Source organism: Trachinotus anak, unplaced genomic scaffold (assembly GCF_046630095.1).
Source record: "Trachinotus anak isolate AG129_WGS33_773 ecotype Australia unplaced genomic scaffold, CSIRO_AGI_Tana_v1 ptg000028l, whole genome shotgun sequence".
NCBI lineage: Eukaryota > Metazoa > Chordata > Actinopteri > Carangiformes > Carangidae > Trachinotus > Trachinotus anak.
This window is the reverse complement of record NW_027273879.1, coordinates 6,988,225-7,005,366: the sequence shown is the minus strand read 5'-3', so window position 1 is coordinate 7,005,366 and position 17,142 is coordinate 6,988,225. Positions and strand designations below refer to the sequence as shown.

Genomic DNA, 17,142 nt, shown 5'->3' with positions numbered 1-17,142 from the left:
GATCAAAAGATGGAAGACTTGTCTTGTAGGACTGCATAAGTGAAGAAAAAAAAACCGTTTTATTTAATCCAGGGAGATAAGAGGGAGATAAATTGACTCAAGTGATGTCACTTGATCATTGTCATTGTTCCTTCATGTTGTGAAAAATGAAAAAAAAATCTGGGGGTGTGGAATTAGAAAGAAGTGAGTTTACCAGACTTCTGTAGCCTGCTCCAGATCTCTGCGTAAGGGTACATTAGCCGCTACTGGCATAACGACCAAACCGTCGGCGCAGTTGCATCGTTGGTAATGTAGGCTCCAGGTTTGGACAAAGAACAAGAATGTGTTGACGAGAAAAGACATTTTTTTTCTGCTTCTGCTGCATTGATTATGATCCTGTTTTTCATTCATTCGTAGTTTTCTGATCATTATGAGTCTGACAGTGTTATAGCAGTGTGATGCTAAATCCGCAGTGGTACTTTTAAGGAACTGACCCTTGCTGTGATTCAGTGTTGTTCAGCAAAGACTCATTGGCACAACATACACATGAGCAAGTCAGTGTGAGTTAAATTAAAAATACAAACTGAACAATGGGGAAATCCTGAATTGACAGTGGCAAATGAAAATACAGAGGACAATACTGAATTCAGTGTCTAGTTTTTCTTTTCTACTTATTGCGTTTTTTTATTCAGAGTAACACTGGCCCAGCATGACATCTCTGGGTTGGGTGCTTCAAATGTTATGCCTACGGTGTTCGGCGTGACTGAACAGTGCTCAGAAACATCAAAATAGTGCATTTAAGTGGTGAAATGAAACAAGACTGCAGAGCATCCTCAGCCTGACAGCTTAAGCGGTGCTGTGTTCTGACCTGCTGATGTCTTGGCTGAAATTGTGCAGTGTCATTACCAACTGAAAAGTCTATTAAACCGTCAAATAGAGTTGCTCAATCTCTGCTGCTGCCGCTTCCTGTGCAATCACATCGCACCAGCATGCTGCCGTCCACCTGTGGATGAATCACCAGCCAGTTACTACTGATTTTCTCCATTTTCTGTTGGCAGGGATATAAAGCCTGATGGCAAAAATTATACCTGTATTTACACTTATACGAAACAAGAAAGGGCAAGAACTAAAATGCCACTGAAAGCAAAATAAGACAGAAGGAAAAAAAGAAACATTAAAGCAAGTTTTTTTTTTTATTTTATTTTTTTACTATCAGGCTTTCAACCTCACTTCAGTCATGAAATAGGCTTTTGGTCAATGATCTTGTATGGGAGTGAAGTACAGTGGTGAAGGGGTCATACTACTGTATGAGATCACTAACAAAGCCTGTTCTTACTGTCAATGATTTTCTTTACCTTTTTATTGTCTTCTGTTTTGTGTGTATATCTTATTGTCTTACTGTCTTATTTGCTTATTTGTGCTGCCCTGCTGCAAAAAGAAATTCCTTTCTTGGAAAAAAGAAGATCTTAAGTGAACTGAGAGTTTTATGCGGGATAGAGGGAGCTCCTTTCTAAGAGAATCAACAAAGAGAAAAAGAAAAAGGCCTGATTGTCAGTGATTGGAGTGGTGTTGTTTGAAATGTTCAGCATCCACAGTACGGTCACCCCGAAGAAGACAAACTGCTGCTGGCACGATGTCATGTTGGGAACTGAAAATTAACAATTTCAATCATTGGTGGATTATAAAAATAATGAGGAAAATATATGATGAATAATGGAAAATGCTATTTACCTACTTAAAAATAAGAATTTGGCATCAACAGAAGACTTTCATCTAATATTAATCACAGATTTTTTTTCCTCTGTGTTCAGGTCGTCTGAGGTTTGGTGTGCATCAAGTAGCCCAGCAGTTTCCCTCTTGTCAATAAACCTCTGGGATGCTACATCAGAGTCAAAAGCAAACACTGATCCAGAAATAGCTTTCCTCCTCCAGTGCCAGGATGACAAAGAAAAACTTTCCACAGCAACATCTGAGCACATAGCAGAGAGGGAGAGAGAGAGAGAGAGAGAGAGAGAGAGAGAGAGAGAGAGAGAGAGAGAGAGAGAGAGAGAGAGAGAGCGCTCACCTGGATTCTTTGTTATGTAAATCGATTGAATCAATATGACAAATGTACTGTAAAGTGCTAAAAAAAAATACAATGCTTTTTCATCCCTCCACTAGCATTCATCCTCAACCACTGGTCTTATCACCGCTCCCAGCCATGAGCAAATACCTGATTAATGGCTGCCACATGTCAGCTACGTAAATCATCAGGGCACGCTCGGCTGCATTTGAATGGACAGGGTGTGAATTTGATGGCAACACACAGAGACGAGGGCTCAGGGTTTCCGCTTCAGAATGTACAGAAGCTCTGGAGCACTTTCTTTGAAGATTAATCTGCCTTTTTACCTTACAGAACTTCTACTTCAATTTATATGGAAGGAGGTTGAATCAGATTCAATAAAGAGATTGAATTTTTCTGCTGATTTGAAACTTTAATTTTTAGAATTTTTCTATGCGATACATGTGTTGATCTTTAGACAGTAGAGAGATGTTAGCATGCTTACTTATTAGCAGGTATTATGTGATAAAACAAAGTATTGAATACGTACAAATTTTGACCTGATCATGGCACTAGATGAAACATCACCAAAGTTATTGCACTTCATCCTGTGGTGGACATAAAATGTCTGTACCTAATTTCAAAGCAATCCATCCAATAGTTTTTGAGATATTTCAGTCTTGACCATAACAACAGACTCTGCCATTCTTATAATCAAAAAGGTTAACTTTGTAGTGGTGGAAAGTTAGGGAGGTCATCAAAGTCAGCAGGCTTGAACCTCTGAGGACCACGAATTTCAGTACAAAGTTTTATGGCAATACATCCAACAATTGTTATCATAATGGATGGATGACAGTTTCCATTGTGACTTCCTATTGCAGTCTGTGAAAAGCCTGTCACAGCCCTCTTTAGGTTAGAGATAGTGATCATTCTGCAGTTCATGTATTGGTTAATGCACCTTTGGGGTGAAACATGTGGTTATAAATTGTGCAGCTTTTCTATTGTGGCTTGACTGACTGCGTAACAGGCACATGGCCACTGAGTGTGCCCATTATTACTTCAGGCTGACCATCAGTGTGTGGTTGGCTACTTTTACACCACATCTGTACATGTCCATTCATTCTGTGATGTAATACTTTCTCCTGATGAAACAGGGAGCCATTTGATTATCGCATAGCTTCTGTCAAAGCAGCGAGGCCGATCCTGCAACATGAGGGTGGATGTCAGGTCACGCAGATGGCTTTTTTATGAACATATTAATGTTTTTGCCCTTAAAAGGTTTTCCCGTCCCTATTGAAGCTCCAATCTTATCCTACATTATCTCAAAAATTAGATTAGTAATATTATTTTCTTCCTTATCTTTCCTTCTTTTTTTTTTTTTTGCGTACTGTCAGAAATCTCATGAATACATAAAATGCTGTTCAGTGGCCAGTACACAGGACTATCCATAACATTGTCCTTAAGAATAGTTCAGCTTATATAATAGTTGTATTAGTGTTCAGTTGAGGTCATATGAGGAATTTGGACACAAATCTGCTCTACAACAACACACAAATGTCTGCTACTTAAGGCAACTATGACGGAACTCATTTTTGGGAAAATAAATAAATAAAAATAACAAAAGAGAAAGAAATCCCAAAGTCTCTATTGGTCCAACCTTAATGCCAGATTATATCAGGATTGCATCAGACATCTGTCATGCAAGGAGCTGAGTAAACGGCACAATATGACTTGTGAATGTCACAGATGAGAAACTTAATCTGCTGACCTAAAAAAGTGGAAAGAGAGAGTTTGGCATGCTAGAACGGAAGTAAAAAACAAAAACAAAACAAAAAAACAAAACACTGGATGTTATTGTAAGTGGGAATGTCACTTTTTATGCTTGTTTGAAAGGCAGGCAGGTAGGTAGATCATAACTGATAAACCGATATTTAGGAATTTTTAATTTAAATGATGATTTGTATGACACTGAACTCTGCAGACCATGCATTAAAAGGACACAATGTGTATTAATGGCGCACCTGTCCTCCTGTACAGAACCTCTCTGCAGCATTGTTGGAGTCTGACCTCCCTGAGGACAAGAGGGAAAGGAGAAATTTCCTGTGGGTTTCAAAAACTATCATAGTATTTCATTTCATTACCACCACATTCTTGCCATATCCTGCACAGTCATTTTTTTTATACACATACACCACCACAGTCCAATAAAGTCATGAAATTGTACAAATAGTAGTTGTACTAGGTTTTGTGACATTAGAAATAGCAGAGGCAATAGCAGTAACACTTGCAGAGTAGATAGCAGTGGTATCAGTACCATAATCGAATTACATCAGATCCCTTTCATATTTTATTTTGGAAAAAAAATAAAATAAAAGCTTAGGTCGTCTAACAGACGGTTCAGGATCCCACAGCTTAGACTTAACCGGCTGCAGAGGTCACTCACTTTTCAATCCATTAAATTACAAATACATGTTTTGCACATCTGATTGTGCTGTGCCAGTCGGTCGCACTTCCATCCACTGCAGTTTTCCTATCGTGCCGGACTCTGCTCTGTGTGTACTGGGCACAACAGTTCTGCAATCTGTTCACATTCTTGTCCTGATTATACACAGAAGAGAAAAATGAGAGGAGAATCATAATATTATCATTAATATGGTTATGGAAACTACAACAAAAAGTCAATTCATAAGGGATTTGCTTTAATCTGGCTGGGTTTAATGATGGCAGGATTATTTACTGTTACGCAGGAGGCTTTAGGTGTCACATGTCCATGGAGTCTAGGATAGGGATAGGGCTCTACATCAGAGGGAAACCTCTGACATCTATTTGCCCTCCAACTGACCAGATTACAGTTTACTTTAGTAATGACTAACTCATTCTGAATGGCCAGGATTTGAGATCCATCTAGGCACACCGTATAATAAAATGCAAAAAACACAATGTTCCTGCAAACCCAATAATTCATACTGGGCAGCCATGCCCAGGCTATGCATGTATAAGCAGGTACAAAATGTTCACATTTTCTGAATGTAAAGTGTCCTTGCAAGATAATGACACAACCATCTGAAAGGAAATAGGCAGGCAGTTCAGCATACGTCTGTGGAACAAAATAAGATCTGTAAGAAATTGAGATGCTATTGTTGAATGATTCAAATGCAATTTTTGATACTTTGAGCACCGCAAAACAACTGCCATAAAACACACCAGGACAGGAGAGGTGACAAGACCAGTGGCAAGTAAGAATTACCATTTAACATAGATGCATACATGTATTTTATTCACTACTGTGACCTGTCATCAACGCTGGATGCTTTCACATGTAACAGATTGTCAGACCAGATTCAATTCATTCATCCTTGAAAACAATGCAGACGTCATTTCCTCAGATCGAATATAATCCAGCCATATTGTAATGCAGTTATTGTTCGTCGTGAGAGGTTCTCTGAAAGGAAACATTCTTCCACAAAGACCTCCACAACTGGCTGCTCTTTTTCTTTGTAAAGTGATGATGTAACCCACACAGTGTCATGATCAGTGGCGCAATTACATAATCATGTGTCATTTCCTAACATAAACATCAGTCGCTATGCGGATTAAGATTTAAGTTACAAAATACATGATCATCAAACAAAATATGATGCACAGTTATAGATTATACTGCAGCAAACAGTGTTTTTAAAATAAGCACCACCTTGACCAGCACGTATACTCAAGTATCAAAAATAATAACTTAATAACACAGCACTGTAGAATGGGTCACAATGAGTACTTTTACTTTTGATGCTTTATCAAGTTTGCCTAATACTTATGTACATTTACTTAAGTAAAAGTTTAACTGCAGGACCTTTACTTATAACGGACTTCTTTTCCATGGTTGCACTGCTGTTCCTACTTGAATATTTCTTCCACCACTGTCGGACAAGTCACTTGCTTGCACAGTTGCACATAGCACGACATCAGTCGAGCTTAGAGGGAAATTATTTCACCACATGACCCGGATAATGAAACGTTGGCCTATGGCAAATGGTAGCCCGCAGCCGAAATTGTTAGTTAATTAACAGAAAATATTAATGTGCAACAATTTCACAATGTTTACAAACATTCAAACATTTCGTTTTTTGGCTTCTTTAAAGTTGAGGATTTTCTGCGTCACTGTTTTAAATCTTTTTTTTTTTTTTTAAATTGAATATCTTTGAGTTCTGGATTGTTGTGCTAAGTATTTCACTCAAGTATTGTACTTAAGTACAGATATTTGTACTGTACTTGAGTATTTCCATCTTTACTTAAAAACCAGTGGGTTGGGACCCATTGGTTTAATCTTAAAAGATGTGCTCTATTTTATTAGCTTATCATATGTAACAACAAACTGTACAATATGTCTCTGATAAATGTCGTAGAGTAAGCAGAATATTTCCCCCGTGGAATAGAAGTAAAAGTAGCATAAAATGGAAATACTGCTGAAAATAACCAGCATCATGTGAACAGCAGCAGTTTTGCTTTTTGATACTGATACATTTAACATTTCACATTGTATGTCAGTGAAAAACAAGATGTCAGCTAGTTCAAACTGATGGAGGTACTCTGCAGCAATGCAGGAGATACATCACTGTCTACGTGAACAGTTTCCAGTTTATTAGGTACACCTAGCCCAGAGTAGTGCTTACATAGCCCTGCGATCAATCCTCATTTTTCATGACCAATGTTCAGTTTTGGTAGAAATTCTTTTCAAACGGTGTTAATTCAACTTGGTAATCAGTTTGGAGGTTGTAGTCTGTGGTGCTGTGGAGCTGCCTTGTTACACTGACAGCCTGTCCTCACTGGTATACAGTAAATGCAGTAGACCAAATTCTAAAAACACCTGTCTACATAGTGCAATACAGTTCAACAGCAGTACAAACTACAGCCTTTATCACAAAGTGAATACTGTAACCTCCATGGAGGTAGCTACTTGCTAACTTCGCTAAAGGTGGACACCAAGGAGCACACCTGCTCACAGCGAAGTCATGTGACCGCGGTGTCTCTGGGGAACAACACAGGTGTGCTCCACCGTCTTCGCCCATATCCGTTTTTTCTTGTTTTTTTTTTTTTTTTTTTTTAGCCTCAGCCACAAACTTTAGCTTCAGGTTGTTTTTTTTTGTTGTTTTTTTTTCTGTGCGTCCCGTTGTCTTCATCCTGGGCCTGCAGCGACTTCCCAAAGAGAGGACAAGAGGCTCTCCGGGTAAGTGAACAGTCCGTTTACTGTCCTGGGTTCACCTCTCGGCTGTGTTTAGTTGTGTGTGTGTGTGTGTTTGTTTGCGGACTGCTTCGTGAGGCTGCGGACCTCCTGCCGGCTGTTTGCTTGCTGTCTGCTGCTGATCATCCTCTGACTACCTGAACCGTCTTGAATTGTGGATTGATGTTCATTAGTTGTTGTGGCAGAGGTCAGTTCTCCGTTGGTGGTTGTTTGACTTATGCATAATGATGCTTTCATACTGTTTATATACGCAGTGGTGAAATGTGAATTGGCAAACTCATGAATGTGATGGTTTAACGCAAACTGGTCTCTAGCAGAAGTTGGCACGTGGGGACGGGGCTGTTTTCTTGTACACAACATTGTTTACACCACATTATTTCCCTGCATCTGAAACTCAACATGGCCTCTGCGACACTCATGGCGTTTTTCTGCTTGTACTTCAGATTCAGCATATTTAGGCATCAGTTTATATCCACATCAAACATGTGCTTGTGTTTGTGTGTTACCTAATTTCTTGGGTTCAGATTTATCATCTCAGTTCACTACTGCACCTATTGGTTGGAGGTGCTGCGATGCAGAATGGTCATAGGTGACAATTCTTTTATACAAGCGACCCTTTTCACGTTGTCACTTTTTTCCCCCCACTTTGTCATTTGATACATTGTTATTCTAAAAAATATTGATTATAGCTGCTTTAAAGCTCGTTTCCATGTTAAAGCTCGTGTTTAATGAATTGTGCAAGGTAATTTCTTTCAAAAGCATTTCTAAAATGTATAAAAAAGGAGAACATTTCGAGACCAGAATACCAATTTAAAAAAAGCACCAATCTCTTGCTTATTTTTCCATGTGACAGTCCCACCAGTTTTCTTTTTTGTTTGTTTTTTTTCTGTTTGGATTGACCCTAGGCCTAATAGTAAGTATGGCCTCTTTACTGATAAATGACCTACTACTCATTTAAAAGCATCGCCTTACAGTTATGTAATCAATAGCTAATCACACACTAATTCAAAAATCAATCTGTAACCAACCAAACAGGAGCAGATGAGCTCCCAGTCGTAGCTGTAGTGAGTGCAGAAAGGTGGCGATCTGTCACTTTGGCTGGGGCAGTGGTTGGGGCTTTTAATGCTGCGCACGAATTTATTTGGTCATGTTCCATCGCACTTTCACCTGAGAAGTGAAAAAGAAGTAAAAAGAAAACGATCAGATGGAGCGCAGTGACTTTTGTCCTGTCAGCTCTTGTCCTTGATAGTTCCTTGTGACATCCAGCCTCACATGCATTCAATTAGGGTTGTTTAGTTAGTGTTAATGTGCTTATCATATGGCTTTTGTTTATTGCACAATTACAATAGGATGTACTGTGTATGATCAGTCAGTAATTGATGCAGCATCCTGAAATGATTAGATAAGCGCATTGTAATCAACACTCCATTAAATATGAAAGCAGGAGTAGCAGAATGAATGAGGGGATGTGATGTGATTCATAGATCAGTTCTTGAGGTTTATTGTGATAGTGACACTAGACCTCAATGAAAGCAGTGACACTGTACTGTAATTTCTCTATAGCTGAGACAAGTCTCCATTATCTTGATGAATATATTTATAGATGTGGTCCAAGGGGGAAGCTAATATACAATGTGCAATATGTGAAATATTCTGAATTAAGAATGTAAAGGCTACATACAATACTAAGCTAGAAAGGAGCACAAGAGTGACTGACTTGTCTTGGTAATGGTGGCCTCATCTTTCCTCTATATTTGTGCATCATAACAATGTGAAAAATTACAAGGTAGTTCGCTCATATTTTACCCATATTTATTCTAGCAAATGCTACAGGAACAGGAAAACGTGAGGTCATAGAAAGTATTTGATTAATACTAAATCTACTGGTTGTTTGTGCTTAGCCAAATATTCAAATATCATATTCACATTTGTAAAAATCTCCACAAAAACATATTTATAGCTTTATGGCTCACTCATACTAATTGCCTACTACAGAAACAAATTATTGCACTTAGAAAATGTTCTAAAGGATCTGGGGGGTTACTCTAAGATATTTTCTGACACTGATAAATTGCTGTTACTACAGTTTAAAAATGGAAACCAGCACTGCAGCTTTCCTGCTATGATACTTCAAACTCAGATTACTTAAACTCATTAATTATTATTATTATGTTAAATACCATGCAATGCTGTTTTTACACACATCGCTCATGCCATGAGATGAGGGAATTAATTATTGTGTACGTGTGTGCACATGTGATCTTATTTACTAATTTAGTTTGCGACGCAAGCGTAAGCACTCTCTAATATACATCATCCCAGATAATCCACTCAGCATAAATTACGACTTTTTCAATCTAACCAGAATGACCATTCATCTTTTTAAATTGTCAGTAACCTTCTTTGTGTGTGGTGCTCCATCATTCTAATGGGGAGTCCAGAAATTAATTATTACACATATCCTCTCCACAGTTAAGTGGAACCTCATTACATGACAAAATTACTGACGTTGTAGATGGAGGGAGTGGTGAGCGTTGAGTGTCACATCACAACAGTGTCAGGGACCTTGAAGTCTGTTGCACCACATGTTCTTAGTCTGGTAGGTGCAGTATGACAGTGTCAGAGTGGATCGTGTAGGGACGGGTTGTTAGGTGGTCAGTAATTACTACCCTACTTACCTCTTTGCAAAATTGTGTTTTGTTTGATATGAAATCCTGTGGCTTAGTCCAATGTACAGCTGATTCAGGCTCAGCGCAGTACATTTGTCAACACTATCTGTCATATGCGAGACCTTGACCTGAGGTGGATCAGTGAGAGGATGTCAGGTTTCCCTTTGCCCTATGACTTGTTCATATTGTAGGCTGGTATTTCTGGGAAAGTATTAATCTTGGCTTGTTCAGACAGATTAATGTTGGAGAGCAGAGGAGTGGGTCTGGTAAAGAGATATTGTATGTTGTCCTTGATGCCGTTATAAGATAATCTGCTGATCGGGACCCGTGAAGAGGACCCCTGCTGCATTGTGTGCGGGATCAAAGCCAGTCAGTCACAGAGATGGATTCAGATGAGACACTGAAGATATGGAGCTTCTCGCGGGACGACGCATTCATCCACAGCTGTGTGTGTGTGTCATGCATTTGATCTCATGTTAAATGTAGCACAAGTCAAGATTCTTTGGATAATATTGACATTTGTTGTGTTTACCCACAGTGACAAATTAATCCTTGTCAAAACCAGAGAGGAGATGATTTCTAAATCACATTTGTGCATGCAAATGAAGATAAATGATTATTGGAAAGGTCACAAAATCAACTTTTTCCTTGAATTTAATAACATCCCACACTTGATCTGATATCCTTCTCCCTGCAGTTAGTCAGTAGTTTGTGCAGCTGTTATCCTTAGATTGTGAGGCTCAATTGGATTGAGACAAACCTGTGGTGCTCTGTGCCTGTCTAATCATTTTAGTCCCCCTCCGGGTATGTACTGATAGACTTTATATTGTGATGATGTTGGGGGAATTTTAATCTAGTTGTATATGTTGTAGTGTATAGGAGTGCAAAGTAATAGATTCTACTGATAAAAATATTTTAAAAAATATATTTTCATTCAACTAGTCCCAAATTGAGATTGTCATATTATTTGGTCTCTGATTTTCTGAATACAAAAAAAAAAAGAAGTTGATGTAGTTTGTTATGGACTGGCAGACCAGACATCAATAGACTCGTCTCTGCAGACACAGGCCGTTATTTCCTCCATCTGACTCTGTGTTGACAGCAGATTTTGGGGCTGCAGGGAGGACGAGAGCAGAATAAAGATGCAGGAACGGGCTTCAGAGCAGAAAAGTCCTTTAGGTGTAATTGATGGAAAGATGTGTTCCATGAAGGAGATGACGAACAGCAGCTGCTGACAGTTCATCAATAGGTGTTTGAGTGGTGGAGGCAAGGCAGCATCAGCAACATGAAGGGCTGGTGGATAAAGAGCCGAGGTGGCTGATGTAATAATCTTCACATTTAATTTTGCCTCATGTCCATCTCATGCAGCTTAGTTTATCTTTCATTTCTTTGTGCTTTGTGCCCCCCCCCCCCCCCCCCCCCCGTCATCTCAAAACGTTTTTGCTGATAATCAGTATTCAGCCCTTGCTAATACAGGAGATAGGGAGTGTTTGCGGTGGGAGAAACAGAATATGTGTGTGTGTGTGTGAGAGGAAGAGTGTGTGTGAGTTACAAGATAACGAGAAGCCTCCGACCTCTACCGTGAGGTCAGCGGAGACGTCCAGCAGTCATATTTGAGGTTAAATGCTATGTGAAGGCAAGGTGCTTGGGAAAGGTTAAAATGACTCACAGCACATCTGGGTACCACACGCAAGCAAAAAAAAAAAAAAAAGACAGAGGAAGTGTCTTCAGTTTGATCCCTGTGGGAGGAAAGAGAGGCTGCGACATGCAGTCTGATTGGTACAAGAGTTCATGTTACGGAGATGAAAGGATCAGTTGTTCAATCAATGGTTTACCAATGGTTTACCAATCAATTAATTACCAATCATTAACTGGTTACTGTATATTTTCTTTTATTTTGTTTCATGTCATTGCTGTACATAAGTCAAGTTTTCATCTAAATGTTGCACAAATTTTAACCAAACATCCAGAAAATTAGCAAAAAAAAAAAAAAGCAAATGAATGCAATTTTCCATCTACTGCTGCTATACAAATAGTATGAGTTGGTTCATTGAGATAAACAGTTGGTGGTGCCAATTCTCTAGTCAGGTGACATTAAACTACTGCAGAAGAGAACATCGAGATTACATAATTAAAAGAGCGCCAGTCAAACCTCAAATGATGGAAAGCAGTGTAGTAAACACGATGTAAATCTGGCATTTTGGTTTAATTTGAGGAGTGTTAGAGTCTCCTCGTTGATCCACACAGATCTGCTCTGAAACCTTTTAGTGACAGTGTTTTATTTTCTGCATTTCCAGATTTTTTATGTGCAAATTGAAAATGTACATAAAAACAGGATTTTCTTTTTTTTGGGATTTAGATAAATTGATTTGTCCATTTTAATGGATAAAAATGTCAGAGCCTAAATTTAGGAACTGACAGATCTCTTAGGCTTGTTTTAGTGTGTCAGAACTACATGGCTAGGGAATGTAAAAAAAAAACTTGATGGCGATATTATCACATTAAAATCTATGGTGACATAAAGCCTCATTACAGTAAAGTTTAGCACTACAAAAGCACCAGATACATCTTTGAGATTCAAGCCCTGATTTTGAGAAGAGCCACTCTGATATCAGCCATGTCTGTTATGGGAAGAAGATGTGTCAGTGGAGGGGAGAGGTTGGGCCACTACCACCGTCAGAACGCTCTGTAGCCTTGACCGCTTACATGATCACAGTCTGCAGTCATAAATTCAGAGTATCGAGGCGGAGGCTGTGGAAAACCAACAGAGTTTAATCATGTAGCCTATACAGCAAAACTGCTTGTCATCAGAGGCTATAGACCTGGTGCCTGCACCTGTGCACCATTTGTGCACTGCAAGCGTCTATTTATAAGAACATGTTTTCACATTTGAGTGGGTGCAAAGTGCCAGTGTCTAAGTGCCATGTGAGAGGTCGATTGTTGTTATGAATTGAACATGTTTAATTGCAGGCGAAAACAAGAAGTAGATGAACTTGAAGAAAATGAGATAAACATGGATTTCGGCAAAGCACACTTTTACCTTGTATGTGTATTGTTATATTTTGTCAAATGTTTTTAAACGACATGCAAATAGATCACCTTAAAAATCACAGTCTATGTTAAACAGCCTTTAGGCAGCAGTGTGACGATGACATGTTTCCATATGTTTACATTCATGTGACTTCACTTTTCTATAACCAACACATTGAAAGCAACACTTTCCAAATTTTCATTTCTGTGTGACTGCAACGAATATGATGCAGCTGCAACAATTTCAATGTCCCATACTGAAAACAGCCTCCCGCTAAGGGCAGAGACCTCACAGAGCTAATCTTGATCGACTTTTCTGTTGTTACAGACTTCAATATTGAGCTCAGATCACAGAGGCAGCACTCCAGCTGTGTCCTCTTTGAAGGAGATGCGTGACTCCATTTTCACTGCAATGTTTAGTGACCTCTGACCTTTTGCCACCCATTAGTATATGGATATGACTCAGCCCTACGTAAATCTAGCCCAGTACTCTTTGTAGACAAGACTGTGTAAAGCTTGTCTTGTTGTGAGTTTCTTGTTAAAACAAACCTTATTTACTGAACACTCCACCGGTGGTGTTGTATATCCCATCATAGTGTTGTATATCCTGTTTCAGCATTATATGTATTGATATCACAGTTTATGGACATATTGCTAGTTTAGAAAAATTCACTTGGTCTCAAGGATGAACTCAATAGATTTTGGTGGTCAAAGGTCAAGGTCGTGGTGACCTCACAAAACACGGTTTTGGCCGTGTTAACGTAATATCTCTGTAATGCCTTGAAAGAACTTCTTCAAATTTGGCACAAACATTCACTTGAACTCAAGGACAAACTGATTCGATTTTGGTGGTCAAAGGTCAAGGTCATGGTGACCTTATAAAACACTTTAAAGCCAATACTCAAAACTTGACACAGCAATTATGATGACCTAGTGATTCAAGTTTTATTTATAAAGCTACAGACAAGGAGCACCTCATACACAAAACATGTTATCGAGAGGTTCACTATCACTGTAAAGTGGGAAAGATAATACACATTTTTAGGTGTATTTTTTTTGCATATACACACACTAATTATGCAAGTAATTTCATGTTTTATCTGCATTACCTCTTACTGACATTTGCACCAGGGAGCAAAGGACAAAAGAAACAAAGCACAAAACAGGCCGTGTGTGTGTGTGTGTGTGTGTGTGTGTGTGTGTGTGTGTGTGTGTGTGTGTGTGTGTGTGTGTGTGTGTGTGTGTGTGTGTGTGTGTGTGTGTGTGTGTGATCTGTAGACAAATTGGGTGGGCAGACACAGACAGAGACAAAGCAGCAGTGGAAGAGGCCAAACAGCAGCAGGGCAGCTCATGCATTCTAATCAGAGACCTGTGTTTGGCTCCCAGCAAGCTCTCTCCCTTCAATCCAGGACATTGTGTGTCTCATCAGTGCTTGCACAGATACTTAGTAAACACACACACATTCAGAAAGTATTCAGTTCCTCCTATTTCATAAATTTGCAAATATTCTCCAAAATTCAATTTTTGCTTTGTCATTATGGGGTATTGAGTGAAGACTGATGAGGGAAAGAATGAATTTGAACAATTTTAGTATACGGCAACATAACTGAAATGGGGGAAAAAAGTGAAGGGGTCTGAATACTGTCTGAATTCACTGTGCACACATGGGCTGAGGTGAACGAGTCTGACCCAGGACAGTGGGGAAATATCCGATGTGAAAGAAAGAAGGGCATTATGGGACACACAGAAAATTAGGTGACCCTGCTTAAACAAGTCCCCAATCAGTCTCTGGGCTGTTGTTGAAAAGCAAAGACACATAAATATAACTCATTTCAAATCAGAACCTGTAAAAATTGCCTCGTGGATTACTGTCTATGGTGGGTGTGACCTTACTCGAGCACCTGAGGACGGTGGCTCACTTCCTAATGTCTCAGATGTCTTGAGGTGATTGTTGAAAATGAAATGCGACGGAGGGAAGGATGTTAGGCTGACATTGAGTCGACTGGCGTGATGAAATTCGATCCCAGGGACAAACAGGACACAAACTGAGGGGGCTACCTTTTTGTAAACAGCGCTGATGTACAAGCAGTAATTAATTGCATGTTTCAGACAGGGATAAAAAAAAACAAAACAGAGCATCAGTGTTTGGAGCATTATGTTAATCATCAGCAAAGTCAAAGCAACACATTCACAACAACTGTGTCACTTACAGCAATGATTACAACAGCTGCTACTGCTGTATGTGAGTTATAGTCCTCTACTTCTGGAATTGCAAGGCTTGTTATGGCATGATAAAACTATTTATTTCTGGCAAGCAAGTCATGCGTTCTGAAAGATTTTTTTTCTGAATCTGAGAAAATATGGTGTCCTAGAACCCAGCAGTGAATTTAAACACTGAGATGTCATCAAACCCATTAAGGTACTTGGGGTGATGGGGTAAGCAGTGTAGCTCATTAAGCTCTTGATGAATGGTAAGTCATAATTTATGACCACTTGTGCCTCAGATTCATTAGAATATATCTGAATGGGAAAGAAATTAAATTTCGGATCCATTACTATTCAGGAGAACTCTACAGCGTGTCATTCATTCCAAACTAACAGCATGACTGAAATGCTTTACCACTCACTTGTGTGGTCTTTACCTTACAGCGTAATGCACTGTACTGTCCTTGGTATAATTTAACTGTAACATGATTGTCGACCCGAGCTGCAGGTCAGATAAAACAGTCTAATATGCAACTCTTAAATAAATTGAATCTATAGGATAACATCATTCTAAAGGACAAGCAAATGTAACTGGAGGTCACACATGATTTCATGGTCATACCAAGGTCAAGGTGCATGTTCTGTCAATGTAATACTGAAACTATTATTACAGAACTGCAACACAGATGGGTATTATGCAAGGACCTCAAACTCTTCCTGAGTGAGTATATTTCAACAAACAGTCAATTCAGGTAGCAAGTAAACACAATCAGTAAATATAGTACATATTTTGGTCAATATATCATTATATCACATAGATCTTGTAATAATAACTAAATGACACATTTCTGGATAAAGTAAAACCTGTCATGTCCAAGTGAAGGTCACTTTTAAGAGACATAACATAATGCCTTTGGTTTCTCTCAAACACATTTGATAACCTTGAGTTACTGCGGATCAGTGAGGGTCAAGCCTAAGCCTGTAACCTTATTTTAGTCTTATTTCAAAGGAGATAACACCCACTAATCCTAACCATAGACATGCAGGCCTGGAAGAGTGGACAAAGCCCTAACTAGTATGAATGAAAGGGAGTGACAGACTAAGAAATGTGGGGATGAGGGACTTTTTATTTTAGCAGTGTTGACAGCTGCAACCTGGGAGTTAGACCTCCTTTACTTATGTATTCATGGCAACCTTGTTTGACATCCCAGCTTCCCTGAAAGGACCTGAACGAGCCATAAACTCATGGTAGCCTGATGGTTCCATAAAGAACCAAACTTTAATGTATAAACTATCACCTGAGTGAAAGTAGTCGCTTATATTGCTCTGACTATTGGCAGCTTTTTTTTTTTCATCACCTGAAATAAACACAAAACATTTTCGTACCATATATCACATATTAGAGTCATCTTTTTTTTTTTTTTAAGTCTTGGGTAATGATGTGGACAGAAATTAGCCAAATAATCACTTTGACAGTTGTCTCTTTATTAGAGGTAAGAACCAGCTTGTAATAATGCCAAGTTCTTAGTTTTTTGTTTTTTTTTTTAAATAAAAAGACATTTCCATCATTGATGACCAGAACAATAAGCATACACTTCACTTGAGGCCTCTTCATAAAGCTAGAATATGTGGCAAAGCTGTAGCGTTGGATTGCATTAGATTGTATAGTTGTACCCAATAAAGTTCCCAGGGAGTGTGCAGTGTCTTTTGAAATATCCACACCAGGGTTCTCATTATGCTTTGGCTGATGTAAACAGGAAGTATAATGTTGCCATGGAGATGAGTTAGCTGTAGCATGGCTGTATTATAGCTTATATTTCTTCATGTCATGCTTGCAGCGACGTAGTCTAGTCGCTCCAGTTTGCACTGTAACCATGTCTTTGAAGACTCAAACACTGCATTGCTGTTACAGTAGAAAAAAGTAAAAAAATTATGATTTGAGTCAAGAATGTAAGTTATGAATTTGTCTTTTCCTGCGATTTCCA

The 17,142-nt window shown here is 38.9% G+C and overlaps 1 long non-coding RNA gene across 1 annotated transcript in view; it reads left to right on the top strand.

Moving 5' to 3' along the window:
- Positions 1 to 6,778: 6,778 nt before the first annotated feature.
- Positions 6,779 to 17,142, top strand: part of LOC139611250 (uncharacterized) — a 115,640-nt gene continuing 105,276 nt past the window's right edge. Inside the window, exon 1 of the long non-coding RNA XR_011686284.1 lies at positions 6,779 to 7,238. This is a non-coding gene — a long non-coding RNA (uncharacterized lncRNA). The remainder of the gene's footprint in view (positions 7,239 to 17,142) is intronic.